Genomic DNA, 7,814 nt, shown 5'->3' on the forward strand with positions numbered 1-7,814 from the left:
TTTTTAGCTCAATTGCATATATATTCTATTTTTTTTTAAATTGGCATTTATATATAGGAACAAGAAAAAAAGTTATACGAAGTATGCTTTATTGCTAAGTCACACAACTCGATAGAACATTCCAACTTTAGGAATAATTTTTTAATTGTGATATGATAATTTTTACGAAATACAAAAATTGAAAAATGTAACGATGGTTTAAAACGTGTATAAAAATAATTAAGAAACAATATTTTTTTATCTCTGCTCTAATAGAGATATATAGAAAGTATATATATTAGGTGTAGTAAAAAGAAATCCATTATTTTTCCATTCAATTTCATGCAAAAATAATGGATTTCTTTTTCTACGCCTAATATTATAAGATAATTGCAAAAATTTCAATTTTTTTTGTATAACTACTTTAAATATTCAAGATATATTATATAAAGTTTCATTGCGATGCAGAACTTGTAATGTTATGTTAGTCTGTAAATAAACAAAATAATTCGGATTGAAACTCTCGGCCCTCTGATTAGTTCGTTACTTCTTAAGATTGTACTTAAGACAGTCCTGAATATAAGATCTGAATACCGGTCTAGATATTTAAGTTCAAAGAGTTTAAATAAGCTGTTATAAGGTGACACAGAATAGAGACAGGATTGATCATATAAATGTCGATTGGTAATCATATAAATGTCCATAAATACAATGAAAAATGTTTCAATTTTTGTGTATAAAAATTTATAATTACAAGCACATATAATTAATCAGCTTAGCTCATCAACTCTCCTTTTAGCTTATTTTATTGTTAACAAAATATATTATTCCTTTATTTACAAAATACCTAATTTTTGCATCGTAATAAAACATATGATTGCATTTTAAATACTTAAAGTACTTACACAAAAAAAGTTTAGATTAATTTTGTCATTTTATGCTTTTCAAATTTTCGTATTGTAATAAGAAAATAATAACAAATAAAATAAGTAAACTATAAAAATGTGTTTAATAAAAACAAAATATTTGAAATTTTTATATATTTATGGTTTATTTAAAATATAAATATTAACACATTTGCAAAAATGAGTGTAATATCTTTGGTAAAAATTTTTGTTATAATTATTATATATATTATTTTTTAGAAATACTCAAAAATATTCGGAAAGTCAGTATCTTTTCTCAGAATTTTTCATACAAGTGAATTCTGAAATATTTAAAAATTTCTTATCCCATAATTTAAAAAAAAATATTTAAAAATTTTTTAGATTTTTTATTTTATAATATTTCACCAGAAATTATACTTAATTATATTTAAAAAATTATACTTAAAAAAATCTTAGTAATCTTATATTTCATAATTAATATATAGAGGAAAGACTTCTATTATGAGATATCGAGTTCATTTTGATTAGACGTCTATAGGCAGAATTTTAAAAAATAATAGGTCATTTTGAAGAGAATTTAATAAGATAACGTTACATAAAATTTAATTCAAATTCCATTTTTTTTTTAATTAAAGAATTGTTAAAAGTGAGTGATGCAAATCGAAAAGTCAAAAAATTGTGCTCCTATCCTAACATAAGATGCCCCAAAAAATCGATAGTAAAACACAAAGTACATCAGTATTGCAATTAAAAAAATTTTTATTTATTGTTTTTAAAATACAAACATAATGTGCGCGAAAAATGAGCATGCAATAGATTACCAACCTAACTCGTTTTCAGGTAGTTGAAATCAAGCATCGCAGATATAGGCACACGTTCATTCCGGTTGTCTTTTATATTATTGTACAATAACATTTATACTTTAGCAACGATTTTCACATTAATGTAGGAATATGAATTATTTCATGTTAGGAATATCCTGGATATCTCATATTTCTACGACTTATAGTTTTATGATCATCAAATCTAATCAAATCATCAAATCTTCTGTAATTAAACAATTCAACATATCCCGTATTTTTCTATTAGTATGATCTTATTCTATCATTACATAAAGAATTTATTGAATATTAAAGAATTTATACAAATATTTATTTATTAAATAATAAAGAAGTTTAAATGCTCATTTCTTAATGAAACTTGAAGATATCTAAATTCTAAAATCTTGTTTTACAGTGACTATAGGTACGATATAATGAATTTTCTACTAAATAGTTTTCAATCCAAGAGCTCAATAAATTCATGGTGAAACCAATAGATAGCGTTTATTAGTTTAGCAGAAACGTCGCTATTTCGTATTATGTATCTATCTCATAATAGAAGGTTTTTCTCTATGAAAAATTCTGAGAAAAGATATAGATTTTCTGAGAAATGTTCCATTCGTATAAAAAATGTGAAAAAGTTATAAAATTATATATAGAAATTCTGAAAAATTATATGGAGATTCTGAAAAAAATTATATCAAAAATTCTGAGAAAAATTTTGACATGGATAACCTTAATGTTAATACTTTTAAATAAATACTTTTAATGAAATAAACGCGCACATAAGATTGCAGAGATGAATATTTTTGATCCACAGTTTATGAATGCAGCACGATTATACGAAAAATATCGATTTATCTGTGCAGCCTTCAAACGGACGTATATATACCCTCAGAAAAGTGGACCATGCTATGTAATTTACATCCACTTTATCAGAGGGCAGTAGTGCGCAGCAGCATTTTGTGATTACAGGTTTTGGGCCGTCCTGTTCATGTCCTGTCTCAAATTTCTCTCTGATATTAATAATTCATAGCGTGAATAGTGTCTCCTCGAATACACTCTTAGAATAATTATCTCACCTTCGATTTTAGATTTATTCGATGAAATTAGATTTATTCGATACGTTTTCACTCAAAACGAAAGAATCTGGCAGAAAAACGCGACAATCGGATTGTAAGTACTTCTTCTGAATTGTAATAACTTTTGCCGTAGAATCGACGGCGAACCGACCAATGCGAAGGGAAAGTGTATAATAAATCTGAAACAGTCAGGCGGCCGCGCCACCTAAAGAAAAGCGAAAGGAGCTCCTCCCATCCTGATATCATTCGAAATATAAAATGCGTTTAGGTCGATCTTATTTCATAGTTCGATCTTATAATATTTCAAGATCGCTTAATATCTTAAGATACTAATATAGCCCTCTAATTGGTTCGTGACTTTTTAAAACTATATTTAAGATGTCTTGAATATAAGATCTGACTATGAATATCGGTCTAGATATTTAGGTTCAAAGAGTTTAAATAGACTGTTATAAGACAACACAGGGTAGAAGGGGATTGGTGATACATTATAAATGTCAGTAAAATATTATATAACAGAAAATTTTAAGATAAGTACTCAACTTGCCGGATTTATGAGATCTGTTTTCTGTGGCTGAAGTGTACACTAGTGTGTACACTTTTGGAAGTGAGATAGATATATGTTTGATATTTGTTGAAAGTGAGAAAGAGAGTGCTGTGCAGGAACAGAAAACAGACCAATGAATATATAGGGGGTGATCTGGGGAGATGCTACATATGCTTCAGGTATGATCAGGGGAAGGAAAGTTAGGGTGCTCCGCACAATAAAAGGAACAGGAAATAGAGAACAGAGAATAAGAATTTCAACCTATCAGAAACTGTGTATTCCACAATACGTGATCTCTGATAAGTTGAAATTCTTATTCTCTTTCTCTGTTCCTTTTATTGTGCAGAGTCCTTTAGATCTTGAAAGTGGAAACATACATGGCCGATGGGCCAACTAGAAACAGGAATAAAATATATGCGCACGCATCCAACTGTCTGAAGCGATAGGTAAAAGTGTGTAATGCATTACTCTCTATACTCTGTGCTTCTTGGTGAGATTGTTCACGTGTTTTGGAAGGATCTTATTAAATAATATTTCTACATATGTACAAGAATGAATGTATGAAGAAAAATCTTTCATCTTGACAGAGTATAAAGCCGGAATCAGACTATGTTTGAAGATTGAGATTAAAGATTAAAGATTGAAATTTCACCAATGAGAATAAAGAAGTTTTGACTCCTTTTCTGATTGGTAAACTTTAATTTTTCAATCTTTAATCTCATTCTTCAATGCACAGTCTGATTCTGACCTAACGTTTTGCCAGTCACATATAACATGTTTTTTCCGTTATTTCAGATACTGTTTGAAAAAGAAAGAATTATGAAGAAGGAAGAGTAAAAAATTCGAAAGTTAGAGTCAATCACATGATTTTAAATCAAGAGAAAATCAAGAAAATATTGTTAGTTAATAAGCTATTGGGCAATTAAGGGACAGATTAAGTTTTTTTTTTTTTATTAAGTATTTCATTTATATTCTTATTTATACTAGAATCGTGATAAAAATACTCATTAAATAAATTCAAAATATACAAGGGGTTAACAGCAACAGCGGGTTATTAGTTGCTAACATTTAATCCTTTTTGAAATTATATAAGATAAAAACAGATGTTTCAACTTTACATTAGATCATTTTCAATGTTAAGTAAGTAAATTTATATGACAAATTAAAATTGTTTTTTAAGAATGTTTACCGAAAAAGACTAATTAAAATTAACGCATACATAAACTCTACAATAACATGGATTTAACAAGCTTACAAATTAGATATAAATTCTCATGAAGTTATATATTTCGAAAAGAAAATATCGATGATAATTGTAGAGTTTTTGTATGCATTCGTTATGTATGTGTCTGTTTTTATTTTATGTAATTTTAAGAAACGTTAAATGTTAGCAACTAATAATCTACTAATAACTTGCTCTTAGCCCCTTGTCTTTTATACTCTGAACTTATTTATATTCTTTCGAATATTATATAAATGAATAAAAATGTGTTTTTCAAGTCATGTTCAATTCTGTTATCCATGAATATTTGTACGAAAAATGTAATAATCTGCATTTAACTGTTGATACTATACTTCGAAGTACAATGAGAAGGGCATTTAAACATATGTTTTCCATTAGAAGTACCTAATGGGAAGGAAAAGATTCCATGTTTATATCGATTAATGTTCAAGTTTGTTCTTCATTATAAAATTTATTGAATTAATTTTTACTGCATATTGTTTTTTATAAGACAAAAATATAATGTATAAACAATTGTAATGTTGCATGTTCTAGGAATATAATATCGACCGAAGAAAAGAAATATCAAGAATGGAATATTATAAAAACAAGGCAATATAGACTGTAAGAGAAGACTGAATAAGACAATATAAATGTAAGAGGCAAAGCAATCTTAGAAGAGATAAAAACTGATGAAGATAAAAACTGATGATATATATTAATAGGTTCCTTTCGACGATTATATTTAACTGATTTCTTGGATAGAGCTTCAATTTACAATAACATTAGTTTGTGTACATTTCAATTTAATTAAATTTTTTCTTTTTATGTTTAAATTCTACAAAAGAATATTAATGTCATTTGAAATAGATATTTTCTATAATGTCTTCACGAAAAAAATGTTCTTGTATTTCCCTAAATTTGGCAACAGCTACTGGTCAAAAGGTGAGGCCCATAAAATTATTAACAAATTTTTTATCGATTCCCCATAAATTCCGACACTTGCATGAAATGGAAGCTTGCTTGTGGTATTGATACTTCAATCAATTATCAAAATTTGCGCATTTGCGAATCATTTTTGTGAAGAAGATTTCGTAAATTTTTCGAAGCACCTTTTAAATCAAAATGTTATACCTAAAATTTTGAATCATTCATTCTTTTATTAATGCTGTATTAGAATCTGTTGTTTGTAACGATTCTTCTAAAATTGCAAATGTTGTCTCATGTGATATCTCCACTTCCGTAAATGTGACAAGATTTATGAAATAACTTCTACTGAATTTCGTAATAGTCACTTCAAAAATTGTTTAATAAATAAATTCAACAAATAAAAATAATAATCGAGCTAAATATTTATAAGGATATAAATCATAATGATGAGAATTTTAATGATTTAGAACTTAATGATGATTTTTCAAGTTCTATAAAAAAACGAAAAAGCAGAATTTTAAAAGAAATAGGAACAACTTTAAAGTCAATGTCACCGCGAAAAAGGGGCATGTATAAAATTCATCGTAAAGTTACTGCACAATTATGTAAAATGAAAAAACAACTTTATGACAAAAAGAATGCTTTGAAGAAATTAAAATCTATGTAACAATGTTTTTGAATGCATTAATAATAAACTGAATTACAACAAATTTTATCAATTCACAATTATGAAATGCAGATCGTACTCCTGTTGAAAGAAAGTGGACAGAAGAAGATAAGATTTTCGCTTTCGATGTACAAACGGAGTCCTCATCTCTACAAATATTTATCCACCTACTTTCAATTGTCATCAATTCGGACATTAAACTGCTGGAAAATGAACAACATAACGCAGTTAATAAAATAAAGAAAGAGTACACTTATCGATATTCTCAAGCGATTCACTTTCTTCGTTTTGAATGCTGTGTGCGGATTTTTTTTAAGAATCCTCGAAAATTGTCAAAATTTTCATACTTCGTCGTTTTCACAATTGGAGATCAAAACGGAAAAATTATTTAAAACAACAGTTTTTAAGGCTGCTACAAATTGATAACTGGGGTTTGTATTTGTAATACTATGTTGATATATTGACGTTTGATAAAATAAGTTTTCTAATGGGTCTTGATTTAAATTTCGTAAATTCAGATACTAGTTTTGTTAAGGATTCTTTTTGATACTGGAATAAATGAACTTCTTCTAAAACAATTAAAAATAAAAAGCGATGAAATGGACGAACTAAATCGATATTGCAGTTTAGTGTTCGATGAAATATCCTTAAGTAAAGATTATCACGAAGCACATAAAGAGTAGACTGATTATGAAGACATAGGTGAGTTGGGTCGAACTTCTAAAACTGTTAATCATGCGCTCTTTTTTATAATTCGTGGCCTGAGAAGATCTTGGAAGCAAGTAATTGCTTATTATTTCACGGCTAATACAATTTTCTATAGCAACTTAAAATTTATAATAATAAATATTATTTCGCAACTTCAGGAGATTGGTCAATCAAAGTAAAAGCAACAGTTTGAGACTAAGGTTCCACTCAAAAAAGAGCCCTATCCGAATTGTGTGCAGAATATAAAGTTGACCCAACTAGTTACACATTTGTAACCATAGTTAACCAGGAAATCATAATAATAATTTATGATGTTCTACATTTATTGAAGTGCACGCGTAATGTTTTGCTCCGATGTAAAATAAAATTTTCTGAAAATAAAAAATAGCTAAATTTTAATCTATTCAAAATGCTTTTGATGTTGAACAAAATTTTTCATTTAAGCAACTTTACAAATTAAATAAAAATGATTTTAACTTCAAAGATTCCTTTATAAAAATGAAAGTAAAAGTTGCAGCGCGTCAATTAAGTCGATCTGTTGCTGCTGCAATTCAATCTTTTAGTATAATATCTAACGTCAATGGATCGTTTTCTGTAGAATCGTTACAAATGGCAGAATTTGCGCAATTAATAGATTCCTTAAATGGTTAGAAAACCAGAACATGGAAAAAAGTATAGATTTTGTTTACAAGAAGACTCACCTCACTTTGAGTTGTGGAGCAAATTACCAGAAATGACTAAATGGAAATGATTACAATTAATATCAGGAGAGGATGTCACAAGTCAATACCATTTCATGAAGATGGATAACAACAATAAGATCAGTGATGTATTTGTAGCATCAATTGAAAGCTCTCGACTAGAAGTATCTGAATTTACGAAATTTAAATCAAGACCCATTAGAAAACTTATTTTATCAAATACGTCAACATAGTATTACAAATACAAACCCCCCCCCCCCCCCCCCCCAA

The 7,814-nt window shown here is 27.8% G+C and overlaps 1 protein-coding gene and 1 long non-coding RNA gene across 2 annotated transcripts in view; one reads left to right on the forward strand and one right to left on the reverse strand.

The window, feature by feature from the left end:
• LOC108687620 (jmjC domain-containing protein 4) overlaps positions 1 to 2,907 on the reverse strand; it is a 50,549-nt gene extending 47,642 nt beyond the window's left edge. Inside the window, exon 1 of the mRNA XM_018193490.1 lies at positions 2,770 to 2,907. The gene's annotated coding sequence lies outside the window, so the exon portion shown is untranslated. The remainder of the gene's footprint in view (positions 1 to 2,769) is intronic.
• Positions 2,908 to 3,802: 895 nt separating this feature from the next.
• LOC108687621 lies at positions 3,803 to 5,197 on the forward strand. The gene is made up of 3 exons (XR_001931754.1): positions 3,803 to 3,874; positions 4,112 to 4,214; positions 5,094 to 5,197. It is a non-coding gene; the product is annotated as an uncharacterized LOC108687621 (long non-coding RNA).
• Positions 5,198 to 7,814: the final 2,617 nt, after the last annotated feature.

Source organism: Atta colombica, unplaced genomic scaffold (assembly GCF_001594045.1).
Source record: "Atta colombica isolate Treedump-2 unplaced genomic scaffold, Acol1.0 scaffold21, whole genome shotgun sequence".
NCBI classification, from domain to species: Eukaryota; Metazoa; Arthropoda; class Insecta; order Hymenoptera; family Formicidae; genus Atta; species Atta colombica.